Below are 23,876 nucleotides of genomic sequence, written 5' to 3' on the forward strand. Positions count from 1 at the left end.
ACCTATAGGAAGCAAAATTAGCATAAGGAGGAACGCTGATGGAAATGTCTGCACAGAGCAACTCAAACCACGTGGCGCTTCTTTCTCTTGCTTTCCCTCCACTCCTACACAGCATGTTATGCACCAAAAAGATGCCATCTATATGACAAACTGTGATATTTTCACAAACATCAGTCAACGTTCTTCCTATAACACCATAAATTCCTTCCCACATGCAATTTGCCTACCCCTCCTATTCCATTCAAAGCCAAAGCAAACTTCCTAGGTTAAAAAAAAAGTACACAGACACGCAGATTTGTGGGAACTAATTTAAATCTATAAGGAAGAATGTGGGCAGCTTTAATAGAACAGGCACTCGTGGGCCAGCTGGGGGTCAGCCCTTGCCATTTTGCTTTCCAGGCCCAAAGCTGAGCTGGGCTGGGCTAAGGTCGTGACTTCTGAGCCCCATCTACTCCGTCTTCTGGCTGCCTGCATAGTTCATGAGGTGGGCAGCGGATATCAGCAAAGACTGAACTCAGCCAGGAGGAGGGAGGCTACACTGGCTGAACACTGGTTGAATCGTTATTTTGTTTGTTTTTTGAGTTGGAGTCACACTCTTGTCGCCCAGGCTGGAGTGCAGTGGCATGTTCAAGGACACTGCAGCCTCGACCTGCTGGGCTTGGGCGATCTTCCCACCTCAGCCTTCCAAGTAGCTGGAACTACAGATGCACACAACCATGCCTGGCTAGTTTTTGTGATTTATTGTCGAGACAAGGTCTCACCAAGTTGTTCGGGCTGGTCTTAAACCCCCGGGCTCAGGCAATCCTCTCGCTTCGGCCTCCCAAAGTGCTGGGATGACAGACTGAGCCACTGCGCCGAGTCATTTTTTTTAATGGAATAAACTAAAGGAAAACAAAGAAAAAAAATTAAATGAAACAGTGTTTCATCGACCAATAGACAACAGAGAGACTTCTGAACTCATGACGAACAGCACCTTCAGCTGTAAGACAAGTTTTACACTTTCTGAACTGTCAGATAACTGAAGGCCCACAAAACACAAATAGATGAGGCCTTTCCTATGGGGTCTAGAACCCCCAGGGGATAACTCGTTAGTATTCAAGGTCATAAGTGAGAAAATAAATAAGGAGATAAGCCCCATAATTCATTCAATTCATTCACATTAGGAGCACAAAAACTTTTCAGGGGCAGAAGAAACATAATTTTATTAAAATTTTAAAGTGCCCTCTCCTTACAGTAGGCAACAAGGCAGCTAGAATAGAAATGGACAACGAAATAAAAATTGCATGATGACATTTGATGAGGGGTGTGTGTGTGTGTGTGTGTGTGTGTGTGTGTGTGTGTGTGTGTATTTGCACTTATTTTTTTTACTTGCATTTACCCAATGTAAGGCTTGGTTATTGTAGAATTTTTCTGGAAATGGGCAGCCCACCTATCAGATGCAGTTTACGTACTTCATATAGTCCAGAACCCCAGAGGGTTAAAGCAGGAATAAACTTTGAAGGATCAATTATTCTAATATTCTCCTTTTACCAACATGGGAACAGAGGGTCAGAGGACAACTGTCCTGAGGTCACACAGCTCTTCTACACACACACACACACACACACACACCTGCTTTTCAGGTGTCTTTCAATTTCCCATATCTGCAGTCCTTGGGATATTCTGCAGGTCCTCTCCCTCCACCAAATCCAAATCTTGAATCCTGAGGCTTAAGCCAAGCTCCACCTGGCTCACATCAAGAGCTTCTTCTGCCCCCTTTCCATCTCTTCCTCTCAAGTGTGCAAGACATCAAGTTTGTATGCAATCATCTTGGGGGAAAAAAGTTATCAGGAATATTTAAAGAAAAAAACGTCTGGGAATATGATTTTGACGATCAAACGCTGCCATTTGTATAATCGAACACTGTGAGACTCCGTGAGGATGCTTAGTGGTCTGAGCTGCCCACTCAATGGCCAGCAAACCTGGGGTACTAGCCCCTGCTCATGGTGAAGCCTTTGGGAGGCACAACCCGGGGGTAGGGGGTGGTGAGCAGGAAGGCAGTCTGCACTTAAGCCCCTGGCGACATGTTGGTAGCCCCCAAATACGGCTCTAAGATTCAATATAGACAAGCAACTACATACCACTGGTTTCTAAAATGTAAACCTGAAGTCAAGAACACTTTAAAACCTCGAATGAATTACCAGATAAAATCACATGAGTACATATGAAGGATTCTACCAAGTAACAGCATTCTTGGGTTGCTTGACCTGGAATCTGTCTTTTCATCTAGAGGGCAAGAAATTAGATGCTAGGCAGAGAGCAAAAGAGGCTCAGGAAACAGCTAACTGACCTTTGCTTTCTTCCCCTCATCTTTGCAACTACTCAGGTCTTTTGACTCAATCTATACTCCTGCAAATGTTACCTTTTTCAATTAAACAATGCCTGTTTAAGGTCACAAATTAGCAAGCATGAAGCTAGAGTGCTCTACTGCATTACTAAGATCTATCGATCCAAGTCCATCCTGGGGAGGGATTGAATGAACTCTAAATATTAGCGGAGTTTTTAAAGGAAAAAATAGATAACGCGGTGAGTCTAGAAAGATTTCACAATTTGCCCTTCTCATGTCATTAGTTTTCTTTTTTTTTCCCTTTCTTTGAAAAGTTTTTAAATGACAAGTAAAAAATTATGCGTATTGATGATATACAACACGATATTTTGATATAAGCACACATTGTAGAATGACTAAGTCAAGTTATTTAGCATGCATTTCCTCACATCTATTCAGCACAAAACATCAGTATCTAATAAATCCTAAGTTTTAGTTTGGCTATCGTCACTTGTAGCTACACATCAATTAGGGTTCTACCTCTTAAAGAGGGATTCAAGCAAAAATGTGACGGAATTATGTTTTTGGGAGGCAGGCCCCTTGTGGTGCAGGCTTCCCCTGCTAAGTAAGTGTTCCAGGAACACATCAGCATTGGTGTACCAGCTAGCATTGTAAGAGGCTGCCTTTGGCTTCAGTGAATTTTTTTGGAGACTCTTTCAATGTTTGCCCATTCATGATGGGTGATTTACCCGCCTACGCCCACTGAGTGCTCAGCAGTTCTGACCAAAAAGCAGCATGACCCCCAAGCCCCACCCTTCTTTCTATTCACCAGATCTCACCCCAAGCGATTTTTTTTTGTTTCCCCAGATGGAAAAAGTCCCCAAAGAGAAACATTTTGCAGGTGTGTAAGAGGTGAAACAAAAAATGGCAGAAGCACTAAAAGGCATCACAACTGACAAGTTCAAAAACTGAGCAGTGGAAAAAGCGTCTCGATAGGTGGATTGCATCAAACGGAGAGTACTTTGAAGGTGACCGAAGTCTAAACATGGAAGAATAACACCATTTTTTATAAATAAATGCACGGTTTTTTGGGGTCCTCCCTCATATAAGGTGCAAGAAGAAAGCAGTATAGAATGAGAAGAAGGTAATGGAAAACAGAAGAGGAAAATAAAAATGTCTATTTTTAATTTGACATGATTAGACAGTGAGAAAGATTAGAAAATCCAATCACTCTCTCTCTCCTCTTCATAAAATCCTACCATGTCCAAAAGCTTCTAGAACCCATTTCTATCATATCAGAATATCGACACCACCATGGCTAGTGTTGTTTTAAATACACAGATGATTCTTCTTTTCCCAAAAAAGCTTAAGCAGGGAAAAATAAGCAGAAGCTGATACAAATAAATGTTGTATCTTCAATCAAAAAGTTTTCTTTTGTATTTAATGACGTTAAGGAATGTTTAATGACTATCTGAGGTATGATAATAAAATAGCATTTATACTGAAAAAAATCATCTTTTAGAGATATATACTGAAATAATAATAATAATTAAAAACCAAAGTTTCCTTCAAAAGGCAAATCTTTCGGGTGGGGAGTAGTTAACACCCACACAGACAATTTGAAAATCATTATTGTTTTTGGGGGGTTTTTTTTGCTTTTTTTTTCTTTTAAAAGTAATTCAATTTCATTGATTTTTAATGACAAAGTAATACATCAATACATTCTTGTCATAAAAACTAATATTATACAGAAAAAGTTCCCCTTGACACTGTTTCTCCTTTCTAATTCCAGTGGCCTTTTAATAACTATTTTTGTTTTGAGTATACTTCCAGATCTTTCCTAATGCATTTACATTGAGCTGGAAATCAAATGCACATGAACATATAGAAATATATTAAAAACTTAACTGGTATTATAATAGCTGTTTTGTTATGCAACTTGCTTTTTACATAACAATATTTTATAGAGATTTATGGAACTGATATATTTGGATTTAGGTATGCCACTTTAGAAACGTATTTTCATGTGTTCCTTCTGTGTTTTGTTTTTGTTTCTCCTTTCTTGCCTTCTTCTGAGTTATCTGAATATTTTTAAAATGTTGCAATTTTGTGCTCATGAAAATCATTATTGTTATTTTTCATCGTTCTTCATGTCATTGCTTCCTTATTTTTAAAACTGGGGTAAAACACACAAAACTTCCTTTTTTTTATACCATTTTTAAGGGTACAGTTCGTTAAGTACGTTCTTCATCATCATGCAGCCATCACCACCATCTGTCCCCAGGACCCTTTCATCTTGCAAAACTGCAGACCCTCTGAACGACTTCCCATTTTCCTCTCTCCCCCAGCCCTGTTAACCACCATCCCACTTTCCCTACCACACATACATTTTACAGAGCTGGCTTGGATTCATGAATTCATAATTAATAACAATAAAAACAGCTTAGGATCTTGAACACTGACTCATTACCTAAAATATAGTACAATATGCCCATTCAATTTTATTTACAACAAATAGACTCATCAGCATTTTAATAGTTATGCAGAAAGAATGATGTGTATGACTAAGTCCACCATCATTTAAGCGGGCTCATGGTCTTATCATTACCGCCCTTTCATGAACATCTTGGGATGGGCATTTGATTTCTACCCCCTAGAGCAAAACTATACACATTCATAAGATTTCTGACCAGCTGCCAAAATACCCACCAGAAGGGTTGCTGCTTTTCACTTTTACTGATGTTTCTTATATTCAGACAGATTGTTCTGGATTTGCAGGGTGGGCACAGAGGATGGATAATGCTCAAACAATGACCCACAGTTCCAGCTACATGTTTCTTCGATACTTCCTTTTCTTGTAGTCATAAGAGACCATCCCCCATGAGCTCTGCCTGATACACAGTATATAAAATGCACAAAGGTCAGGAATAGTCATGAGCTAGGAGTCAGATTTCCAAAAGTTGACTTTGTTTTATTAAGAAAGTTGAAGGTACTGCCTTACCCTTGACTAACTCTTATATCTGCTATGTTGAAGAACTGCAAACAGGGTAAATAAATAAAATACATTTTCATCTTCTCCTTATTACTAACATTTTTCAAAACCAACCTGTGAAAGTAAATTCAATTAAGAAGAGCATTGTTGCATCATATTTTCTGGAATCAGCAAAACCATGTCTCTTAGGATGACCTAGACACCACTTTTGCATTTACAAGAAAATCGCCAAACTAACACCGTCTACATTTTAATGTTATGTCTTGGCTATCAGTTGAGCTTATTTGGGGGTGGCCAAAGGGATCCTAAAAAAAGACACCTCCTCCCACCCAGCTTTGCCCACATTTCATTTCTCAAATGAAGCTACACTCTCTGGTTATGGAAGCTCATTACTTTATAAATTACTTTGTGATGTAAAAATGTCTCCCTTTGCTTTTCAATGCAAAAGAATCTTTTTAAAGAAGAGGATGTCACAAAAGGAACTGTATACTAATTGTGTCTATTTCCTTGCCCCAGCTGTGGCCAAGCCAGTGGTTCTTCTCCTTGAAGTAGTTCCTCAAGACTCCGTGGTTACTTTGCCCTACCCCTCCCCTCCTCCACTGGTTAAATTAACATATGTTTTCATTTTAAGCATCATGGATGTTCTCTAGACTGTCAGTCTGTTGAAAAGAAATTAATCCCAGCAGTGAGCTCCGATCCTGAATTCTCAGCAATTTCTTGTGAATTCAAGGCAAGGCTATTTATACTGAGGCTGAATCTGAATGCATCAACAGTCAGCTGGAACTACAATAGCACGCACTTGCTTCTTTGGCTTAAAAGTCTAATTCTGCCCTTATAGCAATGCAGGCAGAGGAACACAATTCTCAGCAGGAGCTTCTCCACAAATCCAACAGACAAGATTCTTACAACAGCTTCACATTCATATCAGCAGGACAGAGTACCCAACTTTTTATCAGGCACCTACTAGATACCAGGAACTGTCTGATCATTTCACACATGTTAATCATTCCGTAAGCACTATTACTAACTCACGAGGAAACATATATTATTCTCATCTATACTTTACAAACTATGTAACTAAGTTAAGAAATATGCTCAGAAACACAGTTTTTTTGGGGGGGTTAGATGGAAAAATATAGTTTATTTAGAAAGTAAATTGGAGAGAAAGAGAGGAGATTCACCTCCCCAAGTTAGGGGAGGGGGAGTCAAAGCCAGAAAACATGGTAGCTATGACTCAAAGAGCCATGTGGATACTCCAGAGCTTAACAAAGCAATGACCAGAACCACACAGTTATTAAGAGTAGAGCTAAGATTTCAACAGTCATCTAACTCTGACCTCAGAGTTGCTAAGGCAATACAAACACCAATAATGGCATGTATTAGTGTGTCATTACGAGATGGATATTGGGGGATGAATGAGGCGGACACTTAGTGCTTCTCAGGGACACCAACAGCCCACTGAGGTCATCACTTTGCTCAGAACCTCAGAAGTCCCCAAGAGGAGAGGTACGTGAGTAGAGGTGATCTCAAGGCACAAATCACTGAGATGATCACATGACCAAAAAGTACAGTATTCTTTTCAAAGACGTTCATAACCATCTGATGAGTCTCATTTTGTTATGAAGAGATGAAACTCTCAGTTTCTTCCAAATCCCACACTGGAAGCACTCATGCATGCTCTCACACACACAAACAAGACGATGGATCCTGACCTCAAACCCAGAAATTCTGCCTCCACCAGCACTCTGTTTATCACAACAAACCCCAAACTAACCACACAGCCAGTTTCACAACATGCTTGCTGTGAACTGATGCAGTCACTGTGAAGCAGAAAGGATCACAGCAAAGCGCACCTGGGCTTGACACTGAGTTCAGCATTCGCTAGTGGTGTGACCTTGGACAAGCACAGCAGGACTCACGGTCGCCTGTACTCACTGAGTATTTTGGAAGCAATGTGTCAGTACTACATGCATCACCTCATTGAATCCTCACAACCGCCTTTGAGGTAGGTACCATTATCCTAGGTTTAGGTCATAATTAAAAGTGACAGAGGCAGGAATTGAATCCAGTTTTTGTCTAACACCAAAGACTGTGTGTGTAGGGTGGGGGTGGGGGGCAGACAGGGTCTGGCTGTGTCACCCAGACTAGAGTGTGGCAGCTCGATCATAGCTCACTGCAGACTCAACCTCCTTGGCTCAAATCATTCTCCTGCCTGAGCCTCCCCCAGAGTAAGGGAAATCACTGGGGTGTCACCACACCTGGATAATTTTTTAAAAATTCTTTTTAGAGACAGAGTTTTGCTCCATGATCCAGGCGGTCTCAAACTCCTGGCCTGATCCTCCCGCCTGAGCCTCTCAGAACAGTGGGACGACAGGCTTGAGCCACTGTGCCTGGCATAATATCAAAGTCTTTGATACGAGCCTCAGCTTCTTCATTGATAAGCCAGATTGGAATATCCGACTGACAGGGCTGCTCTGAGCATTTCCTGAGACAGCATCAGAAAAGCACCCTGCAGCTGCACTCAAGAAACAGCAGCTCCTGATACTCTTATCACTGCCACCAGCAGCAGCATCGACAGTGGCAACGGTTGCATCAGGTTATAGAGAAATAAAAGGCTGAACTCAGGATGACTGCCAACAAACACTTAACAGCATTCCTTAAAGCTTCAAATTATTTTCATCTCCTCAACACCCTTTTCAAAGATTAGAAACTGAACATTTTTCCTCACTGGATAAACTTGGCTTGAAAATCACTTTTGTTACAGCCTAAATCAACACACAGCTATTAATGCTCCCCCCCCCCCCCCCCCCCCCCCCCCCCCCCCACTCAGAGCACTAGTGCCACCAGGGTTTTCTCAACCTTTGGAATCTGACTTACTCACAACCAAGTAGCTAGTTTTGTTTTGATAAGAGCTCCTTTAAAATCTCAGGGGCCAGGCTTGCCAAAATCAAGTTGAAAAACGTCGGTGTCAAACGATTTGAAAGTGTTCTTCTAAAAATAAGACCCTGAGAATCTGAGGCAGATATATTTTCGCCAAAGTATACTTTCTCACCAGGGCCCACTGGGTCACAGGCTTGGATGTCTGGGCGGGCTAGCACTGATGTTCCTTCAAGACTAACAGCGATGCATCCGTTGACATTGACTTCAATGTCAAGCCCACAAAAGTCTTCAAATTTAATATTACCTATCCTTCTTGTCTTATCCAAATGTACACGCGTGTGCAACCTATTCATAAATCAGAAAGAGTCAATTTTATAAGAACATTTATATTTATTCATAAATTCATAAGCATCTATCAGTCCCTGGTATGTGCTGAGTGCTGTGCTAAGGCCTAGGAACAAACCGAATTCTTTTTTTTTTTTTTTTGAGTTAGAGTCCCAGTCCGTCACCCAGGATGGAGTGCAGTGGCACTCTCATGGTCACCCTAGCATCAACCTGCTGGGCTCCAGTGATCCCTTCCCCTTAGCCTTCCAAGTGTGTGCTACTATGCCCGGCTTCCTATAAGTGTGTGCTACCACACTTGGTTACTTTTTTTTTTTTTGAGTTGGAGTCTCACTCTGTCGCCCAGACTGGAGTGCAGTGGCCGCTCCCGGCCACCGCAGCCTCGAATGCTGGGCTCCGGCGATCCTTCCGCCTCAGCCTTCCGAGTAGCTGGAACTACAGACACGCGCTTCCACGCCGGGCTGACTTTTTGATTTATTGTAGAGATGAGGTCTCGCTGCCCAGGCGGGTCTCGAACCCGCGGGCTCAGGCAATCCACTCACCTCAGCCTCCCAAAGGCGTGGGATTACAGGCTGACCCACCGAGCCTGGCTTTACTTTTTTTTTTTTAATTGCAGAGATGAGTTCTCGCCAAGTTGCCCAGGCTGGTCTCGAACCTGTGGGCTCAGGCAATCTACTCGCCTCAGCCTCCCAAAGTGCTGGGATTACAGGCTAAACCACAGAGTCCAGCCTCTTTTTTTTTTGGTGACAGGGTCTCATTCTGTTGCCCACGCTGGAGTACAGTAGTTCAATCACAGCTTACTGCAGCCTTGACCTCCTGCGCTTAAGTTATCCTCCCAAGTAGCTGGTACTATAGGTACAAGCCACCACACCTGGCTAATTTTTAAAAAGTTTTTGTAGAGATGAGGTCTTGCTATGTTGCCCAGGCTAGTCTCGAACTCCTGAGCTCCAGAAATCCTCCCACCTTGGTCGTCAAAGTACTGGGATTATAGGTGTGACCCACTGATCCCTGCCCTAGGCCAAATTCTGTTCCTAGAATGTGGACACCATCCATGTCCTCAGAGTGAGCGAAGAAGGCAGGCACTGAACAAGTAGTTCAAAAACCAAATCATGCTGTGGTTTAGAATTACACACATGAGTGTGAAACTACAAAGAGAAGCAAGCAAATGACTAGCACAGAGCTTGGGGTGTGAATACCTCCTGGGAGCAGGGGTGAAGCCCTTGGGGAGGGGCCCATGCTGGTAGCATAATAGTTTTTCATTTGAATATTCATGCATTTTATTGTTAAACTATACTTACACATTTTATAGTCTCTTTTGTAAATCTGCCATGTATCAAAATTTTTTAACAGATCAGATAAGAAACAAATCAGGTACAAGTCCAGAAGACAAGGTATTATTGCACATTTCTTTGGAATCCAAAGCATTCAAAACATACATGGTTTCAGATTTTAACGTAATTACTTTGGGACTTGAAAAGGCATTTTAAAGAATAACAGACTCAGTTTTGTGAGTTTTCCAAATCCCACATTTCTTTCCAAAGTGCCCATGTTTTCCCAATTAAGTTGCTGGGTCACCCTAATGCAGGTGCTCAGAAATCACTGGTAAGTCTCATGAGTAAATCTAAACAATGTATTATCCAACACATGCAAATCACACACAGTTTTCTCTGTTATCAAATGCATATCCAAAGGTCAAAAGCTTTAAAACTCATAAACATTAAAAACTAGTTTTCAGAAAGGTCAACAGTCTAAACCCTAAAGAATTTTGAAGATTTCCTAAAGAAACTTTGGGAAGGAGGTGTCAAACACCACTTATGTGACTGAAGGGACGGAGGTGGGTACCCAGGCTGTTCACTTTCCTTCAAAGAATTTCACATTTTAAAGGGCATCACTGGAAACCCTCACTAAGAAGCGATATAGCTTCAAGTTTCCTTCTATCTTTTCTTCTATAATGCTCCAAGACAGGTATAAACACAGGGCCCATGTGATCTTTCTTTGGTAGACATGCATCTGGTTACCTTCCTGCCTCCCCCTGAGACACAGGCCTGGGTGACATCAATCATTCCAGTAGCCAAACAACTTCTGTGTCATCAGTAGGCCACCAAGTGAGTGGAGAACATTGAGAAGGGAAGCGGGGAGAGACACAAGACTTCTGCTAAAATGTCTGTCATCATTAAGGAGGAAATAGGTAGAATAGTGAGTAGACCAGATGTTCCTTTAAATGATGAATTCCTTAGGCAAAAATGTAGACCTCTTCCCTCAGTGAGGGGTAAAACCCTGACCCTTGGAAAAAAACTCTTACAAGAGTTTCAGTTCTTACTATGCCACGTAAAAGAAATAGTGTACCATTAAAAGTATAATTTCAAAAAAAAGCTCACTAAGTACATTAACAAGGAACTATTATACTTGCAATATTTCCAAAGGTAAAGTTGTAAAAGCAAAATAATTCAATGAAAACATCATCTGATCTGCACCCATCTCTACAAAAGATACTTGAAATTGTTTTTCTGATTGTTAAACACCATGAAACTGGACACAAAACACTTACTTTTAAGGTGGGTGCTCATTTAATTCTCAGCATTTGCTGTAGTTATCTTCTATAAAGTCCCTGCTGAATTAGGGAATACTGAACAGTTGGTCCTAGGGCAGATACGGGGTTAGGTTCTAAAAGCCTCTGGTCACATTTTCACCAACTGAATCAAACGTGACCTTGTTGTGCATGTGTTTCTGTTGAAAGACACCTTACTGAACAGACACCGGTGATTCATCCGCACTGAGTTCATGGCCAGCTGCGCTAGAACCCACACCTGAATGGAGTTCATCGCGCACACGTATGTTCTCTGTAAGGCACATCTCAGCCTTCTTGTGCTCAGCAACCCTAGACAGCGCTTCGGTGCTATGCGTAGGGGCCATTTTCAATGGTGAAATCATTGTCAGAAAGCACAACTATTTAAAAAACATGATACTAACTAGACCACCAAAGAGAAGCCCTGTTGGTGGTGTGAGAGCTAAAACCAGAAGGCAGAGCACTAACTTGTTCAAGTTCAGCTGGGAACGTTCATGTTGGGAGACTCAAATTCTTCCGTAATCCAAGCATGTGTGCAAATGACTGTGGAAGCACCCTGAGTCTTGATTTGGGGATCACAAATAAATTTTGGAGAGTAAGTGAATTCACAAATACGAAATTCATGAATAAGAAGGACCAACTCGTTTGACAAGTGCTAATGACTCAGCACATCAGTTTTAACACTAATATCTAAAAAGATTTCTGAAGTTTATGATATTTTAAAACATGCAGCCAAGTGCGGTGGCTTATGCCTGTAATCCCAGCACGTTAGAAGGCCAAGGTGGGAGGATCGCTTGAGTCCAGGAATTCAAGACCAGCCTAGGCAACATAGTGAGACCTTAGACCTTATCTCTACAAAGTCAAAACCTTAGCCAGGCATGGTGGCACGCACCTGTAGTCCTAGCTACTTGAGAGGCTGGGGTGGAAGGATCACCTAAGCCTGGAAGGTCAAGGCTGCAGTGAGTCATGATCATGCCACTGCATTCCAGCCAGGGTGACAGAATGAGACTCCAACTCAAAAAGAGAGAGAGAGAGAGAAAGAGAGAGAGAGAGAGAGAGAGCGAGAGAGAGAGATTTCTTTTCCTGACACTATTCCACCCTATAAAATGAAGAAAATATTACCTTGAGGTATCTTCTCACCCACTCCTCCACCCTTGATCTCTCTGAGTCTACTGCTGAGTTTCATTCTACCTAAACATAGTAAAAATAAGTAAAAAAAGAAGCAGAATGTTTTAAACACAGAACTGGTTCTCTATTCTTACTGGTACTATAAAATCTGCCCTTAACTCTAGCTAGATATGAGACAGATATGTCACTGGCACATTTCTCCCATTAAAATTCCTAGCTTCCCGAGCAGAGGTGGGTGTGCCTGTCTGCCTATCTGGAGAAACAGGTGTGAGGAAGTTGCCCCTCTGACACTGAGGGATGCGGTTGAAGTCGTAGTTATGACATCATGTCTCCTTCATTAGGACCTCAGCAGACAGGCATTTCTGGTCTTCACATAGGAACCTGAGAACGGGTGTGTTCTTAATGTGCAAACTACTGATCAAGAGCCCGCTGTTCCATCCTTCACGACGGCTGCTGTATGCTCACAGCCACACTCGTGGTGTGGTGGCTTTCGTTTGATGAATAGGCTGTGTTCCTAGATCTGGATTTGGCTGTTCTGGTTCTTTGTTTGGTTCCTTTAGCCTTGACTTTCTTTTTTTCATTTTTTAAAATTTCAATAGCTTTGGGGGATACAAATAGTTTTGGTCCACGCTTTAAATGTACCCACGACCCCCACCTGTGCTCACTGTACATGACTGGTGATTTTTTATCCCCCATTCCCGCCCACCCCCTTCCGAGTCTCCAATATCCATCATACCATTCCCTATGCCTTTGCAGAGCCTTTGTTTAATTCCCACACGTAAGTGAGAATGTGTGGTGTACGGTTTTCTATTCCTGAGTTAGTTCCCTTAGGATGATGGTTTCCAATTCCATCCAAGTTGCTGCAAAAAACATTGTTTCATTCTTTGCTGTATTCCATGGTCTATACAGACCACATTTTCATTATCCACTAATTACTGATGGGCATTTAGGTTGACTCCACATCTTTGCAATTGTAAATTGGGATATGAGGAACATGTGGGTGCAGGTGTCTTTGTTATATAATGACCTCTGTTCCTTAGGGTAGACACCTAGTAGTGGGATTGCTGGATCAAATGGTAGATCTACTTTTAGTTCTTTAAAAAGTCTCTATATCCCTTTCCATAGAGGTTGTACTAATTTATATTCCTGCCAACAGTGTATAAGCATTTCCTTTCTCCACATCCATGCCAGCATCCATTTTTTTTTTAATAATGGCTATTCTGATTGGTATATGGCGGTTTTAATTTGCATTTCCCTGATGATGAAAATGTTGAGCATTTTTCATGTTTGTTGGCCATCTGTGTATCTTGAGAGATATCTGTTCATGTCATCTGTCCACTTTTATTTGAGATTTGCTTTTTTCTTCCTGATTTGTTTGACTTCTTTGTAGATTCTAGATATTAGTCCTTTGTCAGATGTATAATTTGAGAATATCTTCTCTCATTGTGTAGGTTACCGATTTGCTCTGTTGATTATTTCTTTTGTTTTGCAGAAGCTTTTTAGTTGAATTAAGTCCCACTTATTTATTTTGGGGTTTTAGCCATAAATTTTTTGCAGAGATCAATGTCTAGAAGAGTTTTTCCTGGGTTTTCTTCTAGGATTTTTATGGTTTCAGGTTTGACACGTAAGTCTTTAATCCGTCTTAAGTTTTCCATATGGGGAAAGACAGGCATCAAGTTCCATTTTTCTGCATGTAGCAATTTTCCCAACACCATTTGTTGAATAGGGTATCATTTCCCCAGTGTATGTTTTTATCTGATTTGTCAAAGATCAGATGATTGTAGGTATTTGGGTTTATTTCTGAATTCTCTATTCTGTTCCAGTGGTCCATGTGTCTGTTCTTATACCAGTACCATGCTGTTTTGATTACTATGGCCTCATAGTATAATCTGAAGCAAGGTAATGTGATGCCTCCAGCTTTGTTCTTTTTGCTTAAGATTGTTTTGTCTATTCTGACTTGGTTTTATATGAATTTTAGGATATTTTTTACTAATTCTGGTGAGCTCGTCTCTGCCTCATCCTTTTTGCCCTTCCTTCCTCCTAAGTTAGTTCAAACTGGTCTTTGTTTCCCATCATCACCTGTCTCCCTATTAAGCCCCATCCTGCAGAGCTGTGGCCACCGATAACCCAGCCAGTCACACTGAGGACTGAGGTATCTGTGTTAGCAACCTGGCTGGTTGTTTTGGGCCCACTGTGACTTTCTTAAAAAACAGTTAAAATGATCTACATGGGGACCAAAGTGGGCCCAGTCATGACAGCCAAGGGTGTGGAGGGCTACACACTACCAATATGGCGCTAACCACCAGTGTGGTGCAAACCACCAACATGGCACACACCCTGGGCATGGCACTTTCAGCAGATGGCATGCACAGTCTTCCAGGTATGCAAAAGAACACCTCACTTCCTGAACACAAGGATCCTGGGTCTCAGTTCTGTGCAGAGAGAACACAGGCAGTACAGGGGCTCAAGAAACAGCTGTATTCGTTAACCGAATTAACAATTAATGTTCCATTTCAACGCTCTGGTTAGAAAGCACTGACAAAGCCTCTAGTCACTTAATCGCTGTATTCTCAGTGATGTCATTCTGTCTGTTTGCAGCTTAAGTACCTGGTTAAAATTAAATTTTTCTGAACGCCTCCCTTATAGCATTGTTTCAGTATCGGTGACTTAAGAACTCTGAGATTTTAAGCTTATCCCCAGAAAAAAAAGACAGAGGGAAGATAGTATGCAAACGCACACATACACTCCATTTATTTTGAGAATTATCTAATAAAAAATTAGTCACCTTTCTCAGACAAAAGCCATAAAATCTAATTTCTTCAAAGCTACAAGAATGAGACGACGGTCTTCCTGATCTACCCACAATAGTTAAGAACTGATCTCACAAGTCCTAAGAGGAATGGGCTGCATCTGTGTGTATTTTATGTGCTACTTGAAACTGTGGCTGCCAGGTAACCATGTAATACCTTTCGAAGAATGGTTCAATTAACCCAAAAAGATTCCTCAAGTATTAAAAATTAAACAGGCCAAGTGCGGTGGTTCAGCCTATAATCCCAGCACTTTGGGCGGCCGAGGTGAGAGGTTTGTCTGAGCCCAGGGGTTTGAGACCTGCCTGGGCAAGTAGGTGAGATCTCATCTCTACAATAAATCAAAAAATTAGCCAGGTGTGGTGGTACATGCCTGTAGATCCAGCTACTTGGAAGGCTGAGGGAGAAGGATCACCTAAGCCCAGAAGGTCAAAGCTGCGGTGGCTGTGAAGGTGCCACTGCACTCTAGCCTGGGCGACAGAGTGAAACTCTGATGCAAAAATAAATAAATAAATAATAATAATAAAACATCTGCCATTCTACTTCGCTTGGGCCTGGTCAGCCACTTACCCTGAAAAGGAACACTGGAGGCGGCTTTTAAAAATTAAGCTTTGAGCCGGGCTCGGTGGCTCAGCCTGTAATCCCGCGCTTTGGAAGGCTGAGGTGAGTGGACTGCCTGAGCCCGCGGGTTCGAGACCCGTCTGGGCAACTTGACGAGACCTCATCTCTACAATAAATCAAAAAATTAGCCGGGCGTTGTAGTGCACACCTGTGGTTCCAGCTACTTGGAAGGCTGAGGCAGAAGAATCGCCAGAGCCCACCAGGTGGAGGCTGCGATGGCGGGGAGCGGCCACTGCACTCCAGTCTGGGCGATAGAGTGAGACTCCAACTCAAAAAAAATAAATAAATAAAATAAAAATTAAGCTTTTGAGTATACGCATATTGAAAAGGCCCCACATGTCACTCTAATTATCTGTTTCAATTAAAGTGTCAACTTTATACTATTTAGGTACTATATAGCATATGACTTTGTCACATAAAACACTGAACATAGGAACTGAAAATTTGTTTTCCCATCAAAATTAATTGTTCTAACATAAACATTCTACAAAATGCTTATCAAGAAATTGATAAGACAAATATGAATCAAAGCAGATATCTGATTTATCAGTCTTTCAAAATGGCCTTGCAATTAATAATCCATTCTTTGAATTTTAAAATGTTATACAAAAATTACTGTGGCATTCTTACAACACCAGAATGTGGTGAGGTGTTTCTTTTAAAATCTAAAACCCTTCAGGAATTAAACTTCGGCAGTTCCAATTAACATTTAAAAACTAATGAATCTAATTAAGAGACCACTTGGGAAAGGAAGATGGATTTTAACTTCAGTGCTAGCAATAAACCAAATCCCTCTCCTTGGTCTAATTTATGGCTGGAATAGAAATGAGTCTTCTCCCAGCAGCGAAAAATAAGGCGGAAAAGCCTGACTGCATCCCTTTAAGATTCACTGAATCCAGGCAATCGACCCCAGTCTCCCAGACACCAGCTCAGGAGTGGGTTGGCCCCTCTGTGTGTGGCTTCACGTATCTGTGATCACATCCCTATCTACTCCCACCTGGCAGAAAAGCAACTTATTGGACATGGGAACATATTAATGACACACATTTTAATCTAACTCTGATCATCGCCGATTGCTTTTTTCAAATGAAATAATAAAACAGGGCTTTAAGTCCTGACTCAGAAGAGAATGAGAAGTTTCCCAGTGACTGTTACTGCTAAGCTCCTACTTCAAGCCCAATTTATGTAAGCAACAGAGCCTCATAAATGAGTGAAGGCTTGGTCCTCTCCAAGCTTCCCAATTATGTGCAAGAGGTGATAAGTGCTTGGGCATTACCAGGCTTTTCAGTACACAAATGTCCCAGCGGATCGGGAGCTCTGAGGAGGGGCCATGCGGTACAGAATCAAGTGAAGGGAAAGGAGAAAACGCCACCTCTCTTCAAAGGGCACTTTTTGACCTGGTGCAGTGGCTCACACCTGTAATCCCAGCACTCTGGGAGGCCAAGGCAGGAAGACTGCTTGAGCCTGAGAGTCGGAGACCAGCCTGGGCAACACAGTGAGAACTTGTCTCTACAAAAACAAAAAACAACAAAAAAATTAGGTGTGGTGGTGTGTGCCTCTACTCCAGATAATTGAGGGGCTGAGGTGGGAGGACCTCCTGAGCCCAGGAAGTCAAGGCTGTGGTGAGCCGTGATTGTGCCACTGCACTCCAGCCTGGGTGACAGTGAAACCACGAATCAAAAAATGCGGTGAGGGGTACTATGATTTTTTTTCTCTTAAAGCAACCAAAAAGGACACAAGCAAAGTTTCAGAGATGACAGACACGTGTATTACCTTGACTAGATGATGGTAACATGAACCTATACATATAGCCAAACTCATCAAAATGTATGTATTAATTATGTGCGATTTTTTTGTATACCAGGTAACTCTCAAAGCTAGAAAAGAAAACCGGGGGAGGGGGAATTTGCTGGGAAAATCCAACTGTCAATCAGCTAGGAATCTGGGATTGACTGTATTTCCAAGGTAAATTGTAGCCAATTCTATTCTACTTTAAAATTATGCAAAACTCTCTAGTGTTTACAGGAATATAATCTAATTGAAAAGGCCTCTTAGAAATGCTAATGAAGTTCAAATTGCCCCAGAGGAACCTGATCACTGATATTCTTTTCAAGAGATTGTTGTTTAGAAGGGAAAAAAAGAAGATTCTAGAAAAATAAAGTGCTCAGGGAGAAAAACTTGCTTCTTTTGGGATTATTTAGCAATAGGACTATGAGTTTCATGTACTTTAAAGAATCTGGTTTAAAGTTACCCTGAAATTCAACATGTATGGGGGTAGGGGCTGGCCTAAAAATGCAATTTGAGAAAGTCAACAGTGACAACTTTAGGCCTCGTTTTCATTACAAAAATAACTGATAATTAATACTAGGATCCTTCACCATGCTGGGAAAAAAGGAGGATTAATCATCTAAAAAGGCAATGCAAATTACAAATTCTTCTTACTGAATACATCACAGAAAAAAAAAGTCTCTCTTCATTACTAACTTGTCCTCCTACAGCACCATACGCCTTGAGGCTGACATGTATTCCATGATGCACTGAGATTTAGTTTATCTAAGGTGGCCAAAGAAAATATTAAGACAAATGAACAAATTAACATTTTAAAACCTAAGCCTAAATCCTAGACTTGGGAATCAACATCCGTCCATTATTATTAATTTTGGATGGCAGTGAGGCACCTTACTGTTCATGTGATTTCATAAAGTCACACGAAATAAAATCACTGCCCACTGTTTATAAGCCTGGGGCAAACAGACTACAGTTCCTCATGGAAACAGTAAGATCATTATACATAAAATGCAAGTCTGCAGAATGAACAGTAGGGCAAGAAATAGTAAGAAAAAATTAAATTAAACTAACATTTCTTTTTTCACCCCCTCTAAACTAAAAGCCTACAACCTACATCCTTCCCACAGAAAACACACTAATGAGATAGATGAAGGAAGTTCGAATTATTAGTGACGCTTACAGACAGCACAGATACACATTAAAATCTTAACTTTCTTCCAGAACGTATTTATATAATTAAAGACAAAATTAGGCTTTCAAAAGCTTTCATGCATCATAAAATATTGTTTTTTGCCTGTTATTGTTTTACTATGGTTTTCAATAGCTTAATATCTTTGAAAGAAACAAAGGAGATGGTGTCATATAAGCACATTTTCCTAGGTATTTCCAGTATCTTCAAGTAGGAATAAAGTTTACTCTCTAAACAGAACTCCTCTAATTTTTCAAATTTCCTATGCTATAAATACTGACCTTAAATGAAGCAATGTATACAGAGGGTGCCAAAACATATATATAGCTTTTAAGAAAGAAAAAAACTGTATTAAAACTGTAATATTCAATATATACTGATAACAAAAGATGAATACAAGTCATATTTGACTTCTGCAATTACAAGAGGTGCTCAAAATGGTTACCATCCGCATCCAGACACTTCTGATTATGGTGAACATCTCTTAAACATGTATACATTTTTTTGGCACCCCTGGTATTTGTGAGTATGTGTATATACACATTGAGTTTATATTCAGTAAGAGAAGTCCAGATGTTTCAAAAAACCTCTTGGCCAGGCATGGTAGCTCATGACTGCAATCCCAGCACTTTGGAAGGTCGAAGCAAGAGGATCACTAGAGCCAAGGAGTTCAAGACCAGCCTACAAAAAAATAAAATAAATTAGCCAGGCATGGTGGCACGCACCTGTAGCCCCAGCTATGCAGGAGGCTGAGGTGGAAGGATCACTGGATCACCTAAGCCCAGGAGGTTGAGGCTTCAGTCAGCCGGTATCATGCCAGCCTGGGCAACAGAGTGAGACCCCAATTCAAAAGAAAAAGAAAAGAAAAGAAAAGAAACCTCTTTAATATGAAAAACGTTAATAACAATGAATTATACTTTCATAAATCATTAAAAGAAGAGATTTTAAGTGTTCCCACCAAAAAAAAATAACATGTGAGGTAACGCCCACATTAATCAGCTCAATTTTGCCATGCCACAACATATATATATTTCAAAACATCATGTCATAGCCGGGCTCGGTGGCTCAGCCTGTAATCCCGCGCCTTTGGGAAGTTGAGGTGAGTGGATTGCCTGAGCCCGCGGGTTTGAGACCCGCCTGGGCAACTTGGTGAGACCTCATCTCTACAATAAAAAAAAAAAAAAAAAAAATTAGCCGGGCGTGGTAGTGCGCACCTGTAGTTCCAGCTACTTGGAAGGCTGAGGCGGAAGAATCGCCAGAGCCCAGCAGGTCAAGGCTGCGGTGGTCGGGAGCGGCCACTGCACTTCAGTCAGGGCAACAGAGTGAGACTCCAACTTTCCAAAAAAAAAAAAAAATCATGTCATACATGATAAATATATATATACTTTTTTGTCAATTAAAAATAAATTAATTTTTAAAATAAAAAAATCCCCTCTGAAATAAGTCTCCTGTACAGTTAATGAATGTTTAGTATGATTCCAGACAGTTTTAGAAAACTGCTTTCCATGTAGGTAGTAGACACCAACTTTCCCTGCTGCCTCAGGGAGGGGAATACACCGGGCATATTTATATATTAAAGAAACATGTTTCTTTAAAAGATCTGAAGCATCACTTCCAGGGTGGTCCATCCAAAAAACAGGCTATGTTTAATATAGCATGACTGTAAGCAGAGCCTATCAATGCAAGATACATTGCTACACCTCTCATATAAAATAGAGAAACAAACCCGCTGTGTGGTGAAGGACCGGAGAGAAGTCTGCTAGGTTCTGGTCCAGATGTACAGAATGCATCCTTGCAGCCCCGGGGCCCTCCCACGTGTAGCCTGCCCCATCCTCCGGTCAAGTATGGTTGCCCACCGTCACCACTTGATTCTTCATCTGCTGCGTGTGTGTGTTGGATCAGAGTCTTCGTGAGGGCAGGGATTCCTCCTTCACCCTTTTTTTCCTACTGACTCACCCTCTAGGGTCCTGTCATGAGATCTGGGACAGTAGCTCCGTATCTTGTAACTCACAGGAAGTCAAACAGAAAAAAACCCAGTGTCTTCGTTTCAAAGCAATTTTGCGCTTCCAGATTATATTAAGACCTCTTGAGTCTGTCCTCCCTGGAAGGCCTTTCTGCAACGCCTTCCCTTCCTAAAATGCCTATTATGGAAAAGGAAGCACTAGAAAACTTTACAAAATCAACTCTCCCTCAGCTCATATCTGTCAGTATGGTGATTTTATGTTCAAATAATTGGAGTTACCATCCTCTATCGACCAGTGAGGTAACATCACATGGTGAGAGTTTCACCACCATAGGCTGTGGGTGGTCACCCTCATCCGACCGCCTCTCAATGTTCCTTCAATCCTCCCTGTCAAATGATTTATTTCCCATTTCACCTCATCTCTAACATCCTATTTTTCTTTTTTTGTAAATTAGAGAGAGAAGATATGAAACAGTGAGAGACAGGAGATTCGCCTACCCAAGGTAGGGGAGGGAACCAAAGCTTAGGAAAACATGGCCTGGCCATAGCTCAAAGAACACATGGCCAGACGGTAGTTTAGCAAGTCAATGGCCACATTTGATCTTTCTACCAAAAGCCACAGACTAACAAAGGATCACACAATTATTCACAATTTTGTTAACTTGCCAGTCATAGCATTACCCAGAGTGGTGGTGGGCACCTGTAGTTCCGGCTATGTGGGGGTTGAGGCAGGAGAATCACCTGCGCCTAGGAGGCTGAGGCTGCGGTAAGCCGTGACTGTGCCACAGTCCTCCAGACTGGGCAACTCAAAAAACAAAGCATACCAAGCCTGCATGAGTCCCCTGTTCATTTGACTGCCCCTCAATGTCCTGTGCCTTCATTCTTCCCTCACAGCAGCTGAGAGACGGCGAACAAAATCACATTTCCACAAACTGGAAACGCCCACTGTTTTCCTCTGCTCTGCCTCAGAAGGCCACTCAAGCCATCCTGCACAGGCAAGATTCATGCCAAGGCCAAAGGAGCTTGAGCTTCTTGGCCATCACTGGCTGACCCGTCCAATGCCTTAGACCTAAGTATTCATTTGTAATCTCATGTTCTCATTTAAAAAGAAGGCCTCGGACAACCCCTTGAGGCCCCCTCCCATCGTGGGAGCTTTTCTGTCCTCTCAACAAATCCTGCTTTCTCACTTTAAAACAAATAAATAAGTAAATAGATAATAAAAAGAAAACCCCACACAATGTGAGTCTGCCCTGGATCCCTCATGCTACTAACTCATGCTTTAACTAACACGAGGTCCCGCCGCCAGCTGCAGGGCCTCCTTGGCCTAAGCCAAAGGCAAACTCCTACTAGGGTAGAAGCGGGTGGAGACCCCTGCCAGGCTAACAGGGCTGCGCGAGAAGGGAACAAAAGCCACCTCCCCTCCTGATGTCTGGAGTGTCACTCGCGCTCTTCACCCTCTCTCTGAGGAAGAAGACGGGCCTTCTTCCTGATGAGGTGACCTGACCAGGTGCCTCACACCTGTCCCCTCCTCCCTCACCTGCAAGGATGCACACAGCAGTTTCTTTCTTCTCAAGCGCAGCCCGGACAAACAGCCCCACCGGTCGGCCCAGATGAGGCTCCTGGCTCAGAGCTACCCCCCCCAGATGTCTCCCCTTGGCGCCACCCCTCTCTGGCCCAAAACCCAGGGGCCTCGTCTCCCCACCACCCCCAGGTCATTCAGTGTCTGCTGTCCCTCCTCCCCAGCCTGGGTTTCTGCCAGAGTTTCCAACAGCTCTGCCCAACCCTGGCCTCAGCCCTGTTTGTGCTAGAACATCAACCTTTTGACTCTGATAGTGTCTCCCCTCCCCCGACACCCTGCACCACTTAAAACAATTTCACAGCATAGAAATCATCTTAACCAACTAAAAACGCGGATAAAATAAAGATACCATCTTTGTCAATGCACCTGCTGATCAAGCAAGAAGTAAGGAAACTCAGGGTCAAAGAGCTCGAATTGCAAGAAAGCGATTAACAGAGCAGCAGAGCCAATGTCTGCCCTGAAGGCCTTTGCTAAACCGTGAACCTCCGGCCCCAGCTTTTATGATGTGGGAGAGGTAGTGCTAATATAATACACCCAGGGCCCATCCGGGTAGGAGCCTAACAGAAGATATCTGTACAAACCGGCACTTGTTCTTCTTGGGATCCTTTCTTGAGATGGTAAGGATTTTAAGTGTTTCGATGTATAAATTCTGGTGTTTTCTCATAGCTGCCAAAAAGCTTCAGAAATATGCTGAAAACAATCTGTAGGTATATTAACCTAAATATAATTCCCTGTGAGTACTAAAAGGTAAGAGCCCATCCCTGACACAAATTCATCTTGCCCAGGGCAGAAAGTTAAGTTTTTCCCTAAAATAACAAAGGCCAAGCATGCTTTCTCTGTTAGCAACTTTTCAAACTCAAGCACAGTTGACCTTTGATCAATGTGGGGGTTGGGGGTCCTGAACCCCCACGCAAAAATCCAAGTAGAATTGACTCCCCCAAAACTTAACTACTACTAGCTTACTATTGATTGAAGCCCTTACCGATAACATAGTCAATGAATATATATTCTGTATGTTATACGTATGATATACTGTATTCTCACAATAAAGTAAGCTAGAGAAAAAATGCTATTAAGGAAATTATACAAAGGAGAAACTATAATCACTATTTATTAAGTGGAAGTGGATTATCATAAAGGTCTTTATCTTTGTCATCTTTATGTTGGATAGGCTGAGAAGGAGGAGGAAGAGGAAGGACTAGCCTTGCTGTCTCGGGATGGCAGAAGTATCTGCATTAAAAACTCATTCAGCACAGATATCTTTGGAAGAATACATAACACACTATAACAGAGATTAGCTTTTGGGAAAGGAAAGTAGATTGCTGTGGGACCTGAGTGGGAGAAAAATTTAACTTTTCTTAATATCCTCTATTGTACTGTGGGGTTTTTATACTATTTGCAACATTACCTATTAAAATAAAAAAGTCGCAGGGGGGGGAACTTGTTCAGGCTGGGTGCAGCGGCTCATACTTATAATCCCAGCACTTTGGGAAGCCAAGGCAGGTGGACTGCTTGGTCAGCCAGGACAACATAGTAAAACCTCATCTATAAAAAAATTAAAAAATTAAAAAGTCAGGCATGATGGCATGTGCCTGTAGTCCCAGCTACTGGATGCTGAGGTAGAAGAATTGCCTGAGCCCAGGAGGACACGGTTGCCATGAGCTGTGATCATGCCACCTCACTCCAGCCTGGGCAACAAAGTAAGATATCAACTCA

The 23,876-nt window shown here is 42.0% G+C and overlaps 1 protein-coding gene across 2 annotated transcripts in view; it reads right to left on the reverse strand.

Annotated features, from left to right (window-relative positions):
* Positions 1 to 23,876, reverse strand: part of FARP1 (FERM, ARH/RhoGEF and pleckstrin domain protein 1) — a 292,674-nt gene that overhangs the window by 184,678 nt on the left and 84,120 nt on the right. The gene's annotated exons all lie outside the window — the stretch shown is intronic.

The sequence above is a fragment of the Carlito syrichta genome, unplaced genomic scaffold, assembly GCF_000164805.1.
Source record: "Carlito syrichta isolate Samal-C Ts95f unplaced genomic scaffold, Tarsius_syrichta-2.0.1 Scaffold315847, whole genome shotgun sequence".
In the NCBI taxonomy this organism is placed as follows: Eukaryota; Metazoa; Chordata; class Mammalia; order Primates; family Tarsiidae; genus Carlito; species Carlito syrichta.